The sequence below is a fragment of the Pleurodeles waltl genome, chromosome 1_2, assembly GCF_031143425.1.
Source record: "Pleurodeles waltl isolate 20211129_DDA chromosome 1_2, aPleWal1.hap1.20221129, whole genome shotgun sequence".
Lineage (NCBI taxonomy): Eukaryota > Metazoa > Chordata > Amphibia > Caudata > Salamandridae > Pleurodeles > Pleurodeles waltl.
In genome coordinates this window covers 1,163,984,674-1,164,007,942 of record NC_090437.1, presented here as the reverse complement: position 1 = coordinate 1,164,007,942, position 23,269 = coordinate 1,163,984,674, and the positions used below count along the sequence as shown (strand labels likewise).

Here is a 23,269-nt window from a genome sequence, read left to right as displayed (position 1 = left end):
AACTCTAAAAGACGCTTTGCTATGGGCTCATGCCATTCACACATTAAGTCATCTGGGTGTTGGTGTAAACATTATAGGGAATTCCTTGGCTGATGAAGCTACTAAGGCAGCTGTTCAGACTGTACTAGTAGCTGCAATTACTTGTATCTATATGAGACTAGATAATGACATTTTGGCTGATGCCCCTGCTTTGACTAGTGGTACACCCCTACCTAAACATTTTCTATCAATATACTCCTATCTGTGTGTGCCCAAAATATATATTTTGCCCGTGTTCCCTGGGTGAGTGTTCAAGCAGTACCCAACCAGGACCACAAGTTAGAATTAATAATTGCTTCTTATAAAGGATTAGGGTCTGCCCATGCCGGTGTGGCAGATACTGTTTCCTTTCTACAGAAGCACTATTGATGGCAGGGTCTTTATAAACAGACTAAAAAATAAGTAATTTGTTTAAAAGTTTCACCACAGGTACCCCTTCTAGTCTCAAATAAGCCACTACAATGTGCCTATTTATATTATTGAGGATGGTACATCTAAATGTATCTTATTGGCTGCTGATTCATGTCCTCAATTACTATGGGTGTGACCACAGCGATCGGCTTACACTCAGACTACTATTAATGAGTTGCAGGTCTTTATTGGTAGATATGCATTGGCAGCATTCCACTCGGACCAGCCACCGACCGCCTTTCGCATGTAAAGTGCCCTGGGTGTTGATATTTGGTATTCTGTCCCTATCATCCTGAAGGAAATTCAATAGTGGACTGGAAAGCCATGACTTAAAGCAGTCCTTAACACCTGGAGTTCAGAGAGCTTCAAATAATCTGTCTGGAAGATCTTTAGTTGGTCAGACCCCCTATGAGGTCATTTTTGGGATCCAAATGCAAATTTTGGAAAAAGTTTTGTTACCAATGTTATGTCCATCATTATTTACACCGTGTTAGTACTCCATGTGATGTTTTCAACTATACACAATGGGAACACTGTTTTTCACCACCTGTAGGAAGTCCCCAATAATATTTGAAAACATTCCCTTATTTCTCTGGTCATGTCCCCGAAGACCCAGTTTTGTTTTATTATAGGCTTACGCCTTCTCAAGCAAAGAAAAATATGCTGACACAAATGAAATTGACTTATTCTGATTCGTTTATTTCCCAAATTACACTCAAGGGTCATGAATATTGGAAGGAACATATTGATTTAAAATCAATTTGAGGTAAACAACACTGGCAGGTTCAGGGCTTTGATGCCTTATTTAGAGCTTGTCTGATCCCCCAACAAATGATATTTGTGAAGAAAACAGAGCAACAGACTACATGCTTGGCTTGGTTAATATTACATTTTAAATACACCTAACATTCAATTTTTTGCATGTTTGAGAATTGGCAACAGTATGTTAATCTCACAGAAGACCAGCTTAATGAAATGGGGAATACATCTCTACACTTTCCAGTTCAGATGGGTGATTGGTGTGGCCCGTTGACAATAACAGCTACAATTCATGCTTTTTAAGCTCTTCCACAGTTTTTAAAGCAAGCAGGCCAGACCTGTGGTATATTCGGTCACAACACTTGGTTGTAGTAAGTACCTATAATGTAAGTAAGTTATACCGGCAATGACTAGAACATTCCACCTTATCCACTGTTAGACAACACTTTTCACTCCTTTCAAACAAAATGAATTTACAGGATTTCTTATTAGGTCCCAGATCTTCCTGTGCTAAACGTTTTATATATGCTATTTAGAATGACATTTGGAAAATTTCACAAGAAGAAGCTGCTGAAAGTTTGTGGGAAATTGATAAGGAAAATTTAGAAAAGGCATTAACTGTCATTGATAATGGGATACTGGCATGACTACATTGTCTTATTCATTGACTAATATTGTGTCATCTGCATTTCATATAATACAAAATGGCATGTCTGCACTTTTACATGGTCAAATTCAATTAAGATCAATTTCGCAATTGAGATGGGCATTGCAAGTTGTATAATCAAACAGAGTGCCATGGAAATATTTGAATGTAAATAATTGTTTTTTGCCTTACAACTTGTCACCTATCCAACAGGTAATGGCAAAGAAAGACATGATCTATACTATGGCCCTCATTATGACATTGGCGGTAAATCCCACTTACCGCCACACTGACTGCTGCCAACTTACCACCGCCGCGGCGTATATCCGTTCACCATATTATGACACACATACACCAATCCGTCACTACTCAGCCAATGACACAAATCCGCCACACCAAAGGTCAGTGATACACCAACAGAACTACGCCCACCACATTATGACCCATGAATCACCACGGCAGACATTTAACGGCGGTAAACCATTGGCGGTACATACCACTGCGCTCAAAATCGACACACACAAACAAAAAAACACCACATTGGACAATTCAAACAACACACACCTGACACCCACACACACACCACACCCACACACCAACACCACTATAAAACACTCCCCTACATTACCCAAAACCCTTTACCATTACAAACAATTGCCACCAGAGAGACAGCAAGACCACTGACACAACCAGAGCCACACACTACTCACACCTATACACCTATACACTACTCACACACCCCACATAACATACCCCAACACTTCACCCAACACACCCTCACCTACACACCTCACACAACACCCACGGTACCACAAAGACACCCCTGCTTCACAGAGGAGGAGCTAAGGGTCATGGTGGAGCAAATCATCAGGGTTGAGCCACAGCTATTTGGAGCACAGGTGCAGCAGATATTGATAGCTAGGAAGATGGTGGAGGATCGTGGACAGGGTCAATGCCGTGGGACAGCACTCAAGAACTAGGGATGAGGTGGAACAACCTACGGGGGAAGGTATGTTCCATTGTAGCAAGACACCATCTCACTGTACAGAGGACTGGCTGTGGTCCCCGACCTCCTCCCCCGACAACTAACAACATGGGAGAAGCAAGTCTTGGCAATCCTGCATCCTGCGGGCTTGGCCCAGTTAGGAGGAGAACTGGACTCTGGTAAGTCAACTTTCCACTATTATCACCCCCCTACCTGCATGCCATCACATAATCCCTGCCCTAACTCCCATCATGCCACACTTCCCACACACCCCACCATCACATCTCATTTATCCCAATGCCAAGCCCTGCATGCTCTACCAATGCATGGACACCACTCACAGCCCTGCATGGACACTCATCACGAAGGCATGCACACTATGGAGAACTAATCATCCCACCATACACCAACGTACACAAGTGAAAGATGCTAGGGCAAATACAACCAAATAGGGCAAGTCACGGATGCACAATATGTCAGACACAGAAACCAAAACTCATCATTTACACCCCCACAGGTACCCCAGCCAATGTCAGGGGAGAGGAGGTGCCAGTAATATCCAGTCCCCCAACAGCAGAGGCCCACAGTGATGACAGCAACTCTGGTCTTCTGGATCTGGATTACCAACCTGGTCTATCAGGGACCTCTGGACAGCTGGTTACCCAGGCCCAGTCTCACACCACCACAGAGCCTCCCCCATCAGGAAACACCAACACATCACCCACCCAGCGTACCCATACCTCTGAACAGCCTTCCACCTCCGCTGCTGCTAGTGGCCAGGAGGAGCATGCCACTACTATCTCGCAGACCTTTTTGGGTGAGTAGCACAGGGATCCACCTGTCAGATGTAGACATCTGAACCTGGCCTTCAGGAGACCGAAAGTTCTTTCAATTATCCTTCTGGTTCGCCCATGTGCCTCATTATATTGTTCTTCTGCCCTTGTCCTGGCATTCCTCACAGGGGTCAGCAGCCATGTTAGGTTGGGGTAACCAGAGTCACTCGCAGATTATGAGGGACAACATTTAGCCACACACTAGCCCATATGACCCACACCATACCCATACACCAACATCTATTGGGTGGGAACCAGGGCTCACTTATTAGGCACACCCTGTGCCTCTGTAGTTGACCCATCACATTTGGGATGCTGCTATTCCTCAGGACAAAGGCATCATGCACCGACCCAGGATACTTAGCATTGACGTGGGAGATGTACTGGTCCGCCAAGCACACCACCTGTACATTCATAGAGTAGAAACTCTTCCGATTTCTGAACACCTGTTCATTCTGAAGGGGGGTGGACAAATGCAATATGTGTTCAATCACCCCAGTTATGTTGGGGATATGTCCCATTGCATAGAACTCGGCCTTCAATGTGGCCAAATCTTTAACCTGGGGAAATACAATGTAGCTGCACGTGTGTTTAATCAGGGCAGACAACACTCATGTTAGCACTATTGAGAACATTGGCAGTGACATTCCTGTTGCTAAGCCCACTGTCACTTGGAAAGAACCCAGTTGCCAGGAAATGGATCACTATAGAACTTGCACCAGAGGGGAGCTCCCAGTGGGATGACGGATAGCAGATATCAGGTCAGGCTCCAATTGGGCACACAGCTCTGTGATTGTGGCCCTCTCCAGTCTATAGGTGGGGATGATGTGCCTGTCCTCCATTGTTGCCACGTCCACCAGGGGTCTGCACACGGGGGTATGTCTCCATCTCCTATTCGTCCACAGTGGTAGCAATCTATGGGGCAAAAGAGTGAGGAGCCGGTCAAAAACTGAACAATGGGGCTACAACAGAACTTTGCATGTTGTTAACTTGTAATGGGTCAGTGTGATTTGTACAGTATGTCCTAATTTCACCAGTGATGCAGCAATTATCCAGGGCTTGCACCCCCCACCCTGAAATGGCATCCGCCTGTCCTTTGTGGAGGGACAGGTGGAAGTGAGGTAATTCCGCTGACGTTGTGCACCATTGCGGGAGGCAGTCAGGAACCGCCATGCAACTCCTCATTGGTTAACATTGGGTCCCAAGGGGTACAGTGGGCAATGGTGATCTACGCCGGCGGTGACGGTATGCACCGCCGGTGACGTGACCGTCATTTTCTATCTGATCCCTCACTTGCTACCTGATCTTCAACAGGAGAGGACCTACACTGCATGTGCTGTGTGACCTGTGTCTGGAACCTACCACAGCCCATGTGACTGGGGAAAGGGCCCCAGCCTTCACTTCGGTGGAGTTGGAGAGACTGGTGAATGGGGTCCTACCCCAGTTAGGACTGCTGTATGGACCTTCAGACCAACAGGTGAGTACACTGTGGGCACGATGCATGTGGCATGAATGCATGGAGTGGTGTGTGTGTGTGAAGGCCTCATGTAAGGGGGTGGGTAGATGTCCTCTGGACGGCGTATTGGCTGTGTGTTGGGCCATGTGTGTGTAAATGGTGATTTGAAGAGGTATGGTGGGTCATAAATGTAACATGCAGGACTGTTTGACTAATTACATTTTCCTGTGTGAATTGCCTCTGCAGGTCAGCGCCCATCAAAAGAAGGGTATATGGCGTGCCATCACCAAGGACGTGCGGACTCTGGGGTGTCTACGGCAGGCACAGCACCCACTGTCGTTAATGGTGGCAGGACCTGAGTCGCTGGGCATGGAAGACGACGGAGGCCCAGCTGGGGATGGCCTCCCAACGAGGAAGGGGTGCCTGTCGAACCCTGACTCCCCTGATGGCCCGCATACTGACGGTGGCCTATCCTGAGCTGGATGGGTGCTTGAGGGCATCACAGCAGCCACAAGGGGGTGAGTACAGCGCCCATCATTACAACTTACGCATGGTAGGGTGGTATTCGGGTGGGGGATGTGTCAGTAGGTGCCCCTAGGCCAGGCCTGACATTGCAGCATAGGTCTCCTGGTGGCTAGGGTTCAGAAGGGAGAATCTTGCTACCTAGCTCGTAGGCATCCACAACTGGTCAGGGCTGGGTGGGTCCCAGGTGTGCTGCATTTGGCGGTGTGTGCCTCTACCCATGGCTTGGCTGCTAACTATTTCTCTGCCAGTGCTATGGTATATTGGTAGGGCTGTTCCCTGTGTGTAAGGGTGCTGTGTACGTCAACGGTGGTGTTGGTACAGCCATTGACCAAGTGTATCCTTTGCCTCTTCCCCTCCCTTTTTGTTTTGTCATCCTGTCCTTATGTGCACTAGCATCATCTGGTGGAGGAGCAGAGGCACCGGCGACAGAGGGAGCTGCATTTCACAGGACCCTGGAGGCAGAGTCCACCGACGCTGAGGGCACCAGTGGGACAGAGGGCGAGGGGAGCACCACGGCGGAGACTGGAAGGGACAGGTCTGACACAGATACCTCCTCCGATGAAAGCTCACCTCTGTGACCACCCCAGCTACAGGTACCACCGCCACCCCCGTACCAGCACCGCCCTCCCATCAGCCCCTCATCAAGTTACCCGTGCCTGCTCACCCATTAGGGTGGGCATCTCCTTCACCTCAGGCCCTGCCCCAGTTAGCCTTCCTACCCTGAGTGAGGAGGCTATTGACCTCCTGAGAGCCACCTCTTTAGGGCAGTCAACCATTGTGACTGCCATCCAGGGGCCGGCAGCCCAGATGCAACAGACTAATGCATTCCTGGAGGGCATTCACACTGGCTTGGCGGCTCACCAGAGATCGATCTAGGCTCTGGCCTCCTCTCTGATGGCAACCATTGTCCCTGTTTCTACCCTCCCCCCTCCAACTTCCTCTTCCCCGTCCCATTCTCCTCAACCCAAACCCATCCCAAGCACACAGCCAGATGAGCATGCACACAAGACAACACACAAGAGTGGTTCATGCAAACACAAGCTCCACACTTCATCCCACAGGCACTCACCCAAACAGCATCCAGATGCAGACACACCAACATCCACTATTTCCACTGTCTCCCCCTCCGCCTCCTCCTCCACTTCCCTCCCAGTTCCGTCTACACTCACCCCTGCATGCACTACATCATCACCCACTACCAGCATCATCAGCACACCAAGCAGAACACACATCTCACTGGCAGACACCTCCACAACAGCCATGCTCACATTCCCTGTGTCCTCTCTCACTGAGTCTGCCCCCCCCCCCCAAGGTACACAAACGCAAGCACTCAGACACCCAACAGCCATCCACCTCACAACAGCATCCAGCCCATGCACCTACACCCAAAATCAGCAGACAGACACCTCCAACAACTACTCCCTCTTCCTCCACATCCATTCCTTCTCCCTCTTCCCGCCCCTATGTCCCTAATAAACTGTTCCTATCCACCATTTACCTATTCCCTCCCCCTCCCCCATCCTGCACGTATGACCAGGGTAGGGAGAACCCAGCGAAGCACCTCAGCCACCCAGTCCACGGGCCCAGTCATCACCACACCTACTGGTGGTGGAAAAGGATCCAGGCCACATATCCTGAAGGTGAAGGAGCCTGCACCAGGCAGCCTCAAGACAAAGGAGCCTGCCCCAGCTGCCAGAAAGACCAAGGAGCCTGCCCCAGCAGCTGCTAAGAAGGTAAAGGAGCCTGCACCTGCTGCCAGAAAAACCAAGGAGTCTGCCCTAGCAGCTGCTAAGAAGGTAAAGGAGCCTGCAAAGCCTGCCAGGAAGAGCAAGGAGCCTGCACCAGCAGGAAGAAAAAGGGGCCTGGAGCAGGAACTGCGACAGAGCCCCCACCGCCAACCATGGTTGTGCAGCCGTCCGAGGTTGCAGGGGGTGGGCAGGAGACTCCCCCCACCAGCAGCACCACCACCTTCAGTGGGCAGCCGTCCAAGGTTGCAGGGAATGGGCAGGAGCCTCCCCCTACCAGCAGCACCACCACCACCTCCACTGGGCAGCTGTCTGAGGTTGCAGGGGATGGGCAGGAGCCTCCCCTCCGCAGCAGCACCACCACCTCCAGTGGGCAGCCGTCCGAGGTTGAGCGGGATAGGCAGGAGCCTCCCCCCACCCACAGCACCACCACCACCTCCAGTGGGCAGTCGTCCGAGGTTGCAGGGGATGGGCAGGAGCCTCCCCTCACCAGCAGCAGCAGCACCAGCACTGAGCAGCTGTCACCGCCGGCGGACGGTATGTAATCCTGCCTCTATGGCCTGCTGTGAGTGGTCTCCCTTACCTTTTTGCCTCTGTTTCCCAGGTTGTTGATGTGTGCTCGACTCTGATTTTGCGGTTTTTGTTACTCTGGGCACTCTACCACTGCTAACCAGTGCTAAAGTTCAAGTGCTCCTTTACAAAATATGTATGTAATTAGCTTATCCATGATTGGCATATTTGATTTATTAGTAAGTCCCTACTACAGTACACTAGAGGTGGCCAGGGCCTGTAAATCAAATGCTTCTATTGGGCCTGCAGCACTGGTTGTGCCACCCACATAAGTAGTTCTATAATCATGTCTCAGACCTGCCACTGCAGTGTCTGTGTGTGCACATAACTATAAATTCAACTTGGCAAGTGTACCCACTTGCCAGGCCTAAACCTTCCCTTTTCGTACATGTAAGGTACCCCTACGTTAGGCCCTAGATAGCCCCAAGTGCAGGGTACAGTGTATGGTTAAGGTAGGACATATAGTAATGTGTTTTATATGTGATGGCAGTGAAATACTGCTAAATTAGTTTTTCACTGTTCCAAGGCCTGTCCCTCTCATAGGTTAACATGGGGGCGACCTTTCAATATGATTAAAGTGTAAATTCTCTTTGGGAGCAGATGGACATGTGGAGTTTGGGGTCTCTGAGCTCACAATTTAAAAATACATCTTTTAGTAAACTTGATTTTAAGACTGTGGGGGCCAGGGTCGGCGGGAGCACCGCCGACAGACCGGCGGTGCCCCGCAGGGCATTCTGACCGCGGCGGTTCGGCCGCGGTCAGATGCGGGAAACCGGCGGTCTCCCGCCGGTTTCCCGCTGCCCTGCAGAATCCTCCATGGCGGCGGAGCGCGGATTCTGACACCCCCTACCGCCATCCTGTTCCTGGCGGGCCCCCCGTAAGAGGGCCCCACAAAGTATTTAAGTGTCTGCTATGCAGACACTGAAATACGCGACGGGTGCCACTGCACCCGTCGCACCTTCCCACTACGCCGGCTCAATTCTGAGCCGGCGTCCTCGTGGGAAGGTTGATTTGCCCTGGGCTGGCGGGCGGCCTTTTGGCGGCCGCCCTCCAGCCCAGGGCAAATCCCAAAATACCCTCAGCGGTCTTTCGACCGCGGAGCGGTATTTTGGTGGGGGAACTTCGGCGGGCGGCCTCCGCCGCCCGCCGAAGTTAGAATCACCCCCTGTGTGTTTGAAAATGGCACTTTTAGAAAGTGAGCATTTTCTTGCTTATACCATTTCTGTGACTCTGCCTGTTTGTGGATTACCTGTCTGGGTCAGTTTGACAGTTGGGCTGGTTGCACCTCACACTAGACGGTGACACAAAGGGAGGTGGGGTGTAGTCTTCATTTCCTGATGAGCCATCTGTACTAGGAGGGCGGGGAGGAGTGGTCACTCACACCTGAAAGGGCTGTGCCTGCCCTCACACAATGCAGTCTCCAACCTCCTGGTGAGTGTCTGGGGCCTGGCCTGGGCAAGGCAGGATTTCACATTCAAGAGAGACTTTGCTTTGAAGTACGCCTACTTCAAAGGAGAAATTGCGTATAAGAAGGGCACCCAAAACCACAGACTTTAGAACACTTCTAGAAACCAAGAGGAACCTCTGCCTGGAGAAGAGCTGAAGAGCTGTGGAAGAAGAGCTGCCCTGCCTGTGACTGTGCTTTGTGAAGCTATCCTGCACTTGCTGCTTCTGCCAGAGTAAGAGGGCAAAGACTGGACTTTGTGTGCCTTCCATCTTGTGAAGATCTCCAAGGGCTTGATTTAGAGCTTGCCTCCTGTTGTTTGAAGTCTCAGGGACAACAAAGACTTCTCTCTGCCAGCACCTGGAGTCTCTGGACAGACTCCTACTCAAGTGGTGCCCATCCAGTTCCTGGGACCCTGAAAGGAGAAGCTGGCAGCCTAAGAGGAAGAAATCCACGCACAGAACGCCGTGCGGGGAAAAGATTGACGCGATTCTGATCTGCGGCTAGGAAATCAATGCGCCGCCGGCTTCGCTGTTGAAAATCGACACTCGCCTGCAATGCAACTGGAAGATCGACGCATGGAGCCAGAAAAACGATGCACAGCATCGCTGATGGAGGCTGGTGAGATCGCAACTCGTGCTGCGTGATTTTCGGATCATCATGCGGCTGGATTTTCGGCGCAAACACCGCTGAGCGTGTAAAAACAATGCAAGGCCTGCCGAGAGTGCTGACCATAGCGACGCATCGCTCTCCTGCGGAGAGAAGACAAGACGCCCCCGACCCAACGAAAGGAGAAACAACGCAAGATTCTCACTCGTGAGTGAAATGGACGCATCACAACCCCTTTTTGACTCACAATCAGCCGTGCTGGCTTATTTTTGACTCACCCAAGGTACATTTTCACGCTAACAGTGTTAGTGTGTGTTTAAAACTACATGAAGACTCTTTTTGCTTTTTAAGTGATAACTTGACTTGTGTATTGTGGATTTTTGTCATATTGGTCTTGTTTTGTTTAGATAAATATTCTCTGTTTTTCTAAACCTGTGTTGTGTCATTTTGTAGTGTTTTCATTAAGTTACTGTGTGTGTTGGTACAAATACTTTGCACCTAGAACTCTGAAGTTAGGCCTGCTGCTCGTGCCAAGCTACCAAGGGGGTAAGCAGGGGTTAGGCGAGGGTGATTCTCTTTTACCCTCACTAGAGATAGGGTCTTTGCTTGGACAGGGGGTAACCTGACTGCCAACCAAAGACCCCATTTCTAACACACCCTGTTGTTGGTAATCACTTCTTGTAGTACCATTTCCCCTACTAAATTAACACTTCTTCTAAGAATGCAGTTGTAGTGATTGTGATTATTTCCTCTAAAAGCTTCACTCAAATCCAGTATTGTGGTAAGATACATAGGGGGTCATTACAACCCTGGCGGATGGCGGACAACCAGCGGTAAGACCGCCAACAGGCTGGCGGTCTTACCTTGGTGAATTATGACCATGGCGGTTACCGCCATGGTCATCTGCCGGTTCTCCGTCCCGCCCGCCAGGGTTGAGACGACCGCCGGGCTGGAGACCTTGGTCTCCAGCCCGGCGGGCGTCACTATACCGCCGGCGGTATTTGGACCCGGCTTACCGCTGTGGATTTCCAGCGGTTTCAACCGCCATGAAATCCATGGCGGTAAGCACTATCAGTGCCAGGGAAGGAATTCCCTGGCACTGATAGGGGTCTCCTGCCACCCCCCAACCCCACCCTGACTCCCTCCCCTACACCCCCCACCACCCCTGCCACCCCACAAAGGTGGCAGGGCCCCCCTCCCCACCCGACCCCCAACATAACATTACTCACACACATCCGACACGCATGCAGGCACCACCAACACACACGCACACACCCCAACATACATGCCTACATCCACACACACAGTCAGACACGCACACCCACATTCAAACATACACGCACACATCCATACAGACATACCCACAGCCATACATGCACTCATTCCCATACACACAACACCCCCGCTAGCATACACGCACCCACACACACCCTCTACATACACAGACGCACACCCCCGTACACGCACACAACACACAACACTCCCCCACCCCCCTCCCCCAACGGACGATCGACTTACCTGGTCCGTCGATCCTCCGGGAGGGGACGGGAGCCATGGGGGCAGCTCCGCCGACACCATACCGCCAACAGAACACCGCCACAGCGAATCACAGGACGTTATTCGCTGGGCGGTGTTCTGTTGGCGTGGCGGTGGAGGTGGAGAAACCTCCACTTCCCCGCCGCCCGCAAGTATGGCTGTTGGCGGCTCTCCGTCGGAATAACGACGGAGAGCAGCCAACAGTCATAATACGCCGAACGGCAAACCGTCTGCACAGGTGGTCTTCCGCACGGCGGTCCCTCGGCGGTCTTGCAAAAAGACCGCCGAGGTCGTAATGACCCCCATATTGTCTTATGAAGTCCAGACCTACTTTTCACCCTGTCTGGAGTGAATGGCACGTTGTGTATAGTTAGTCTCTTCTCATTTGGTTCACATTCAGTGTAGTCTGCTAATACACCGACTGTGCCTGACCACCAGTATACTTCTCTTCCAGTCTTCACTTTTTCATTGTTCTTAACAACTACCATGAATGTGCCTGCGTTACTAATTCATTGAATACTAGTGGGTGCAATCAGTTAGTCACTTCTAAGGAGTCTTATTGTATTGAAAAGGAATTATTTAGTTTTCCAAAATGGGTGTAGGGCAGTTTCTGTATTTTTATCAGTTTTTCATCCCTTTTCTGCTTTAAACATAAGTGCTTGTATGGTATTATCTGCCTTCCATTCTTATTCTCATTATTCTCTTCTTGGTGAGCCTTGATTCTTGCCTACCAGTTAGATTTTCCAACCTAGCAGGGTGGTATTTGACGCTGTACATAATAGTCCTCCTTTATAGAAGCTAGTTTTGCAAATCCTGGGGAAACCTTTTGACCTTCTCCTGGTTCCAACACTTTCAGAAGTGGTTTACGGTCAAATCTTTAAAAGAATTCTTCTCCCACAAATATATCTTGAAGTGTGTTGTAGCTCACACACAGGCAGGCATGTGTCTCTCTTTCAATTGCAGCATACTTCCATTCAGTTTCAGATACAGTTCTTGAGGCAAAGGGAATTGCTTTCATTTTGTATTTTCGCTTTTGTGCCAACGCTATTATGCGTCCAATAACAGTATTACTTTACTATTACTTATCTTAAAGAGAAAATTATTTTTTGAAAATTGCCTCTAGGATCTGTTGCTTTATGTTTTGAATTGATGTTTTTCATTCCTCATGCCATTTAAAAGTTTTCAATTTTTCATTAACTTCATTCATAGTTCGGTTATCGTACTATAGTGACATACAAATTTTAAATAGTACTCCTAAAATCAATCCCATGAAGGATCTCACATGTTCCTTGTTTTCAGGCTTTGATCCCCACTTTATTGCATTAGAAAGAGCTTGTTTAGTCTTCATTCTGCATCCTGATATTAGGGGCCAGATGTAGCAAAGGGTTTTACCCATTCTATGTCTATGGGAAAATGTGTTTGTACATATGGCCCTAGGTTTCCTAAAGAATTTTCTTCTATGTCGACTTGACATTTTTCTTTCTTAGTATGAGGCCCTGAGTTCCCTTCTACTGCTTTCATGTCTTTCGATTCCATTTTCTGTCACTTCATTCCTCCTCTTAACAAAATGTTTCTCCTTGTTGTTCTCCTCCTGCTTATGCTTATTTATTTTATTCACCATGTAGATTCGTCATGCAATTAATCAAATCATATTGCATCAGGCAGTGAGGGCGTCTGCTGAGAAACAACTGTTTGTTTTTTGTCTTCAAATTGTACTGTTAGCTGGTCCCTTGTTAATTTATCTGTTGTATTCCCAAAAGCACAAACTACGACCAGCATCTTTAATGTTGTCACATATTGGTCAATTAGTCTTGCATAGAATGTGTCGTTTCATGACAAGATGAACTTCTTTCATATAATATTTGTCCATGTGATCAATTGCTTAAGCAACTACATCTATCAATACATTTCCTACTTCATCCTTGCCTTTCTCATGGTAATCAAAGACCCTGTCCTCTGTCTTTCTGTGTCTATACCTATCATTAACATACCATCTCTGTTTTGACGTACAGCTCACACTATTGTAAAACGTTTTTCCACTTTGCCACTGTACGAGAGTGTTGCTGGGCCTTTGCAGAAAGAGGGATGGTTTGTTTATTGATTCCATCCTTTTAAATGGTGGTGGGTGACTTCAACTCTCCACCCAGTCAAAAGTTCACTCAAAGGAACAAGGTTAATAGTTTCCACATACAATACTTCGAATGCCCTGTTTCTTCAAATGATCGCCTGTTATTTCATTATTTAAACGGAAAAGGCAGAAGCCTGATATCGCAGGAGGGTGTCCAAGATTATTCAAGACTTCACCTGTGGACAGTCCTTCTTTGTCTCCCGCACGGAGAACTTCTACGTACCAGACTCCACTCCTTAAGATGATAGGCACGTCTTGTGGGCAGGTGAGCAGCATCACTCACTGCTCAGAATGAGTTGGGTGACGCTCAGAAAGAAATTACTTGGATGAAGTGCAGTCATGCTGCATTCCAGTAGCGGTTTAGCTTTACATGACTAGTTAATCGTTGAGATATGCTACCTCACACACCACTACCAGTTTCTATGTGAATCTGTATGCATGTAGGTGTATGGTATTTCTATAGCACAAATCTACCCAACAGGCAATAGAACTCTACATGGTCAAACACAAGCATAAAGCCAACGAGTTAAAGGAGATGCACCTGGGTTTAGGATAGTTAATGCACTGTGATGTAAGGGTCTTTGAAGCGGTGAGTCTTCAACTGTTTCCTAAATTGGAGCTGTGTTTCGGCAGTCTCGATTGATACAGGAATGTTGTTCCAGATCCTGGGTGCATGAATGAAAAATGCCTGCTGTCTTATTTTTTCTTTTCTACACTTAGTTTGCAGTATGCTGGTGTCGTGGCTGTGAGTGTGCTGAGATCCACCAGAAATAGGGATCTTGTCTGCAGCATACGTGGGGTGCTGGTTGTGATAGCTTTTTAAATAATGCAGCTAGTTTTGAAAAAGGATGGGATCTGCAATGTGAGCCAGTCAAGTTCCATCATGAAAGAGGTGATATGACAATAGTTCTGCAAGCCCTAGGTGAGACTTACTACAGCATGTAGGATAAACCTAAGAGGTGCCAGTGGGACATCAGAGAGGCCATGTAGTAGGGCATTACCACCATCCAGGTGCAAGAGTACAAGGCCCTGAACATTTCTAGAAGAAACGGTTTGACTTTCTTTGGATGAGAGAGAGATGGTACCAGGCTGACTGTTTTTTTTTCTGACAGTGTGTTTCTTAATGGTGATGGTGGGGCCCAGGGTGAATACAAGTAACGTGGCATACTTTGAAAGTTGTGATTGGAAGCCATCAAGGTTAGATTTGATTTGTGTTATAAAGCCGGCAAATACCCAAGAGTATTCTGTCGCTGGAAGTTATTGGAAGAGAGAAGCAGGGCTTACAGAAGAAAAAGATGAGTTTTTAATAGTTTGCGGAACCTCATAAGGTTACTTTTGGAGTGAATGACAAAACTAAGGCTCTGCCATGTGCATGCTGTGGTGACAGAGAAGGTATAACCACCAATCTGCATTCTGCAAAACCCTAGGTATGATTGCAATATGTGAGAAAGTAAAGCTCTCTAGTAGAGGAGTAGCTAGAAAACAACAAGGCCAGATAACTGCTAGAGGTGTCACCATGGAACACCTAATGGCAAAAACAGAGTCTTCTAGATGCATCGCATGCAACACACAAAGCATACGCTACATGATCCGCAGATAGGCTCACTCGGACCTCCCTCTCCTTGTGTTGATGCTGGTCTGTGCGCCTGAAGCCACGAGGGAGTCGCGAGTGGCAGTAAGGGGATGCCGCAAGGAGGGCGCCAGGCTATCACAGTCCTAAATGATCACAAGGAGGGCGTCTGTTTTCTGGGAAGTGCTGTCGTTCAAGGCTAATTGTGAGAAACCATAGTTGGAATTGGGGTGCTGTGCACTTGACCACGCTCGACCATAAGCACGGCACTACAGTCTGGAAGAATCGGATATGGTGCATCTATAGAAGACGCTATTGTTTGGGGCCGTCAGGTTTCTCACCACCTGGTAAGTGCCCGTTTCTTGGCTTGTTCAGCACTTCTATTAGCGGTTGAGGGTCGCTGGGTGTGGCCCCAAGTGTGGCTCACTGTCCATCAACCTGCGCCTAGGCTTTGTTTTTTTGTCCTTTTCCCTAAAGAAATCAAGATAAGGCACAATACAGCGACGAACATTATGATTTTTCAATAGATCTGCTGGCAATTGGCCAAAACTCAATTTTTGGTAGATGCAGCAACCATTTAATAGAGGCCCTAAGCCCAGTCCTGAGATCTCTGACTCCCCTTTTAATATTGAAAAGGGCAAAAAGCAGCTTATTCGTCCCCCGGTCGTACGTAACTGCAAACTATCTGGTAACCCTTTCTGGGGTGTCATTGGTGAAGGCCACATTACCACTGGGGTCAACAATTCAAGCATTAGTGGATCCTGATTCTGAGGCATCCCAGCCAGAAATGTGGAGAACTCTGACCGGGGGAAATAATCAAAAGGCTGTGTCACTGGTGAATGGACAGGTTGTGCCTTGCCCCTCTAATGAACTCCCCCAAGCATTTTTTCCAATGACAACTGCAATCCCTGGGGAGGAGGCCTGTGGTCCGGATGGTGGGCAGTCCTTCTTAAGAGTACTAGCATGCAAAATTCAGTAAATATCACTTCATCTGTGCGAGAAGACGATACAGCTCTAGAGGGGACCGGCAGGCTGGATCAAGCGCAAGTATCTCAGTCGACAGTGGATTTGGCACCAGAGGGATGGACCCAGGAATTATCTAACCAGTTAGTAAGTCAGGATCAATCATCAATAGGTTTCCTAGTAGAGGGATGCCAGAAGCCAAGCCAGTGGTCCAGAGATGGCAGTATTGATCGAACGCCCATACTGGCTGGGTTATCGAGCAATCAAACTGAGCAATTGGAGGATGTGCATAAGAGGGTTATGGTAGATCAAGCCCAGGTGCAGTCACATGTTCTGCATGAGACAATCTTGAAGGAGTTGCGAGAGCTCAAGGACATGCACCGAAAGGAGTCAGCCGTGATTAACCATAGGCTAAATAAAATTGAAGAAGCAATTGGGCAGATTTCATTGCGTTTGCAAGAATTAGAGTGGAGAGTATCAATTTTGAGAGATCACTCCGTGGTATGGAACACTGAGCTTGGTAAAATCCAGAAAAAGGTGACTGAATCTCAAAATCAAATGGAAGAGATGGAAACCTATGCAAGGAGTCCAAACCTCCATTTCACAGGGGTCCCAGAATGTGCAGAAAATCAGGGAAAACATCAGGACCTGCTGCAGTTTGTGGATGATCTGATAAGGATTATATTTAGGAAGATTTACCAGCTGATTTGACAATTATGTGAGCACATTGTGTGCCTGCTAAACAGCAGCCAAATGCAAAGTACCCGCACACTATCATCGTCAATTTTGCTGACTTTAGGATTAAAAAGCACATTCTTACCAAAGTGATTCAACAAAAATCCTTCTTTCTGACAGGGAATGAATGGTTGTGGGTGTTAAAAGTTGTGTTTAAGGGTCAGTTCTATTTATGTAGAACTTTGCAAGATGCTGAAAGCATTCTGGATAGGTTAGGTCTGGCTGATGCTGGGACTAGAGCATGTTAGCATATTATTATTGTCATTGTTAGCAGACAGAAGGTCTTCTGACCCATTATCCAGCCTGGATCAAGCCTTTAACAGGCAATTTAGCAAGGGTGAAGGGGAATTAGTGGGAGACCATGGCTATGGTTATCCAAGGCCACAACATGGCAATGGCTTTGTCTTAGGGCAGGGGGAAAGGTTAGGGGGCTTCTGCTCCACTTCCGAGTAGGCCATGTGCTTTTCCAGGGCACACAACTAGTAGTAAAGGATGTTAGGTGGTAGTGTGGGCTTTACCCCCTCCAGGTTGGGGTGGGCATTTTTGGTGGGTTTAGTCTGGTGGGGGGTGTTGCCTGGGAAGCATTGGGTGAGCTGGATGGGGAAAAGTAAAGAATTAGCATACTCAACAGTGGTGCTATACAAATCTGCAAGTAATTTTGTGTAGAGCGGATTCTTTTAAATGTAGTTTAATGGAACTTTGCTGTAGGGGTAGTACCATTAGGAGGATTTCCTTTTTTTGGCAGTAATGAGTAAACAACAAGACAAGAAAATAATAAATGGCACAGTAGCTGTTGCAATTAAAGCTGGGGGCGACAGAGCAAGGAAAGTTAGGCTTTGTGTCTAAAATTACAATTTTATTGTGTAATAGTAATGTCATTTTAAAAAGGCAAAAATATCGCTCTTCAATTAATTGGTTGGCTACTTTTAATCCTGAAGTAATTTATCTGCAGGAGAGCCATTGAAAGAGAGTTCAGTTAAATTTTGTTATATCTGAAGCCTATTCTATGCCTTTTTTTTCATCGCAGGGTTAGCTGTGCAAAGGGTGGGGATTTTTTTGTCCAGACAGTTAGATTGGGAAATAAGTGAAGTCATTAGAGATAAGGAAGGACAATGGATCCTAAGGAAGGTTCAGGTCCAGGGAGTTTTTCTTACCCTTCTCAATTACTATTGCCCAGTCCTTGATGATGACGCTCCCCTGAAGGAAATACTTTCTTTGATGGAGGGGTGTCACAGGTCTGTTAATTTGGGGGGCGGCTTTAATTTCATACAGGATCTTAAGTTGGATACTTCAAATAAATTTAAAAAACAGTTGAAACCCAAAACAGCCAAAGTGATGGCAGCAATAAAGAGCAGTTTAAACTTAGTGGATCCATGGCAATTCAACCATAGTGGGCAAGCACAATCTACATGTTTTTCAAGCCAGTATAATTCCGTTTCCTGGCTGGACTATTTTTTAATTTCTAAATCAGTTAAATGGGAAGGGTCTTGGATCTGGGCAAATGTATTTTCAAACCATTTGGTGTTTGAGGTTAGTGTTAGCGTAGAACTTTAATGGCACGTTGGTGGTTTGAGAAGGCACTCCTTATCAATCAGGAATGGATGAGTACTGCAAGAAACGGGGTGGGTAGTGGTGGTAGAAAGGGGTGCACTTCCCACACGTTGAGCAAGTATAGTCAATAGTAGTTCATGTCGAAAATCGTGCAAACATGGGGTGGGTTATGGTGCAATGCGGTAAGATGCTCCACTACCCAAGAGCATACGGTAGTGCTTCAAAGAAACACTAAACATGAAATTTAGTGCAGAAGCCGCAGCACTCAAAACAATGTTCATAATAAAGATGTCCTCCAGTTGAGCTGGTTGTAGTGGATTCCTTTATTTAGTAGCTACGGGTGTCAAAAGAGATCGGTTGAGCATTGATCCATAAATACAGCCAAGTAGTCAGTTATGCATAGTTCTATATTCACAGCCAACACATGTTTACCCTTCACCCTGTTCATTTTACTAGTGAATGACCATACTTACTTCCCTACTTACTGTGTCATCTCATAGCCTTGAAAAAGTCACCTGTTGTGACGAAACTACAACTGAAAAAATAATTGTCTAGTGTAATGGTCTCAGAACCCAACGACTAACACAACATACACATAAACATATGTTCTTATGTAGTCACACAGGATGTGCACTAAAAGTGAAGGCACACGTTTTAATGGTTTAGAAAACAAGGCGTATATAGCCAAAACATAATGAGGGGTGTGGAGATGCGGCTGATGAACTGTACCGCTTCCAGCACGTCTGAATATATAAGAACCTAGCTCAACGGTCAAAGAACATAATGATTAACGCTCCATTCACATAAGTAGAAAAATTACCTTATGTCATGAGTGTAGATCAGCATGGCCATGTTCCGGAAGTGTCACCTCGATTTCGTAACCACTGGCAGTAAATAAGGTAAGTACAGTTCATTGGTCTGCATTTCCACTCCTCAGCAAAAGGTTTAGGCTAGCTGTAAAGCGGCCACTTAGAGTCACTTTAGGTGACCAACTCAAATAGGAAGTCAATCAGGGACCAGGAAGGTCCTCAGAAACAGTTACCTCAGTGGTTGAAGCTGTCTTCAGTCCATTACAGGCACTTTTATCCTTTACAGGTTTATCCTTTGGCCTGATGCAAAGGATAAGGGAAGCTGAAGATGCGCAAAAGATGTTGTGGGTGTGATGCAGTTGACTGGGGTCTTGCCGCGACTACTCCTTGGTCCACGAAGGGGGTGAGGTGGTACCGGTTTCAAGGTTGATGTCCCTCTAATTCCTCTTGGTGCTGCCAGAAGTCCTGCCACTGGACTACCAGTTGCCCAGTAGCACATTCAAGTGCTATTCCTTCCTGGGTCGATAACTCATCCTCTGGAGGTCCCAGCTGCACTCCAGTCCAGTGGCATTCCCGTTTTCAGCAAACCTGGGTTTACATTTGGATGTTGGGTCCTTGATTTAGCATTTCGGTGGTTGGCGGCAGGCAGAAAATTTGGGCTACCAACTTGCCCCAACAGGCTTCTTCAGACAATGTATTCCTGTACTGCGAACAGGAGACCAGTCAGCTGGCCCTTGGGGTCTCTTGGCATTTTCCCTGGTTTCTTGAAACGATTCTCCCTGAGGAGGACACAGCAGGCACAGTACCTTTCCTTTGGTAGCCACCAGGTGCAGGTGCAGGAGGTGCAGTCCATGACAGTGCAGCATCTCTTTGACGGTTCCATGGTGCAGCAAGGCAGTCCTTCCTCAGTCCTTCTTCCCGTCCAGTTGAGATCTGAGTTCAGGGTGCCAGGGGTGCCCTACTTATGATCGGAAAATGCCCTCAGGGCAGGATGCGGCTGGTAGCCAATGGGCTACATGGTTGTCTCCCACCTAATGACCACTTATTGCAAAGTGTGGCATTTGTGTATCCCAGGATGCATCATTCTGCCCACTTCCAATTTGGCAGGACCCCTCTCCTGGCATGTGGAGCTTGCTAGCCCAACCCAGAGGAAACTGGTTTCCTCTTTTATGTCCCTCGTCCCAGCCTGCTTGCTTGAACAACGAAGCAGCCCCTTTCCCAAGTGTTACGTATTTGCCCTTTTGCGTATCAACATCAGCTTCTCCTTTAAAGCTCACCTTTTGGGCCAACACCCATGTAGCTTCCTTCAGGAGGGAGGTGAGTCCTTGTTCCAGAGCAGGCCCTAATTATATCCTTTTCTGGGAATCATTAACACATCTCCCCAGGGGGGCAGAAAGCTGTCTCGGTGACAGGACCCCATGTGCAACCAGTGTGGGCACAGGGAACTAAAGGCAACAAAGTGGCAACTTTTCTAAAGTTGCACACTGCAACTTGTTACAAAAATTTGGACCTGAGAATCAACTTGGGCTTAATATAATAAGTTGTTTGGTGGACCGTTTTCATTGCCCCATTCCAGAGTTAGCACAGCTGAGGGGTCAGCATGTAACTCTGTACTCCCAATTGGGCGAGCAAGCTTTTCCACAGTAATGACGACAGTTTAATGTTTTTACTATCAGAACATGCAAAATTACATGTTCTGCCCATGGGATACTTTGCACCCTCCCTTAGGTCTCAGTAGGCCTGCCATAGGGGTGATTTACACATTCAACGGGGAAGTCTGGCTTTGCCATTACTCCTTACAGTTTAATCTTTTCTTCCAGCCTCCAATTGGCGGGCTGGAAGTCTCATTTTGCTCGTGTCACACCCAGGGTGGCACAACCAGTGCTGCAATCCCTGAGGGGGACCTTCTCTTTACAGGCCCTGAGTACCGTTTAATAGGGATGTACAGATAAGTAAGCCTAGCCAATTGGGTAAAAACCAATTCAACATACCAGTTTATGGGTGAGAGCACAGGCACTGAGGTCTGGTTAGCAGGCCTCATTGCACCCTTAGAGTTGGAAAAACAGCAGCATCAGTCTAAAAACTTGGGAGTCGCCATGCAAAAAGAGGCATTTCTTTTCACTACTGTTACATAATTTATATATATATATATATATATAAATATATCACCTCATACCGTGTCTCTGTACCACAACATGTTACCCTGATTGACTGTGTCCAGTGCATGCCCAAGAGTCCCACTCCTTCGGCTCCTGAGTACCCTCTGGGATTTAAATTGTAAAGAAACAGCGACAGACCTAAAATTACAGGAAAACTCCAGCATCAACAACTTCAAATGTGAGCTCCTCACTGTGAGTTTAACCCTTTCTCATCCTTAAAGGATTTGTATGGTAGATTATGTTCCCGAACACAAGTGAGACCCAGCAACAGAACAAATGGCCTCTATTATCTCTTTCCAAACCAGGTTGAAGCCACTTTGTTTTGCCTAGTTGAGGTCTATAAAATTCACAATTACTAGACAATACAATAGTACAGGGATCAGGACCGGTTGTTAACACCTCCAGTGGAATACCAGCTAGATATAGATGAGGTGTGTTGCTGTCAAAACTCTGATGGGTTTTAGGTGGGATAGGCACAGAATTGGCAATCAGTGTGCGGGACTTACTGTCCGAGATGGACATTTCCATATGGAACCACTGATAAAATGTCCCCCCTCCCCTGAGACTACAGTGAAAGCACAGTTTTTTCTGTTTCACCTCTCTTTTTTTCTTCTTTTAGAGCACCCACCGTATGATGAGTAGACCCTTCAAAATTCCTACAGCAATATAGGTCAGAAAAATAAGCCGCTATCACCAGTTGGTCTAGGCAGTGCTGTACTCTGCTCAAACCGCCATCTATGTCCCTTCCTTTCTCCTTTTGTCTGTTCACTTGATTATGGGAGACATGGGAAATGGCGTCTTGAAATTCACCCTTAAGATCCTGGTATAACAATATTACTTGAATGTCTTCTCATTTTGTCTTGTCCATAAGAATATTAAGCTGGGAAATGTATGCAGATCTTGTGACCCTACTTTAATATATGGAAGCACATGATTATAGAATGTCCACAAATGTACTACACAAACATAGCCTTAATGCACTCAAAAAATCATACTCATCTAACATAGGATTTTAATGGTTTGTTACGGGGTGACGCAAGACAAGCATTATCATCTAAACTCATAAGGATGAAGTCTTTCTTAGACTCCCATATCATACACCTGAGGTTGGTTTGTGAAATGCAATATATAGTTGGTGATAGAACCATCACATTTTCGAGAATCCACTGTGAGTGAGATAAAGTGGCTTCTACCTCTGGTGAAGCAGGAGGGCTGTTTCTTCATCTTGCTGTGGCAAAGCACTAGTACATCTTTACTTACCCTGACTGACAAGTGGACCATCCCCCATACTAGCTGGGGTGGGTGGGACTATAGTCCTCCTGGTCCTGGAGAGTGCTAAATTAGTTTGAAAAGGTTTGATGTTCAGTGTGATAGCCTGCAAGCTTAGCTAGACCCTTATGGATGGCAGACACCATGTCCTTCAAATGTTGCTCCTTGCTGGATTGGAGTGCTTATAAAGTTACTTGCAATATGTCATTTCTTTACAACTTGTAGAACTGACTAGCACCGGAAAACAGCAATGTACTTCACTCCCACAGGGAAGACCTCTGGCCCACTACTCAAGATTGAGACAAAGAAAAGAACATCTAGAGCAGGGGCACTGTCAAAGCATATGAAACTCACTGTGAATAAGGGGTGAAGTTATCATTACACTTCTTCAGGTTACCTTACGCCTCCAAACTGGGCAGTGTGCAGTCACAGATCCTAGCAGCCAGAGTGAGATTGGCCCCAGATCCTGGCTCTCATGGTATATTGCAGTGATCCACGTTTACTCACAGCAAGGTTGTGAATGTATA

At 47.2% G+C, this 23,269-nt stretch overlaps 1 protein-coding gene across 8 annotated transcripts in view; it reads left to right on the top strand.

Annotated features, from left to right (window-relative positions):
* The window catches only part of JAKMIP1 (janus kinase and microtubule interacting protein 1), a 1,798,968-nt gene that overhangs the window by 1,337,041 nt on the left and 438,658 nt on the right, over positions 1–23,269 (top strand). The window lies entirely within an intron of this gene.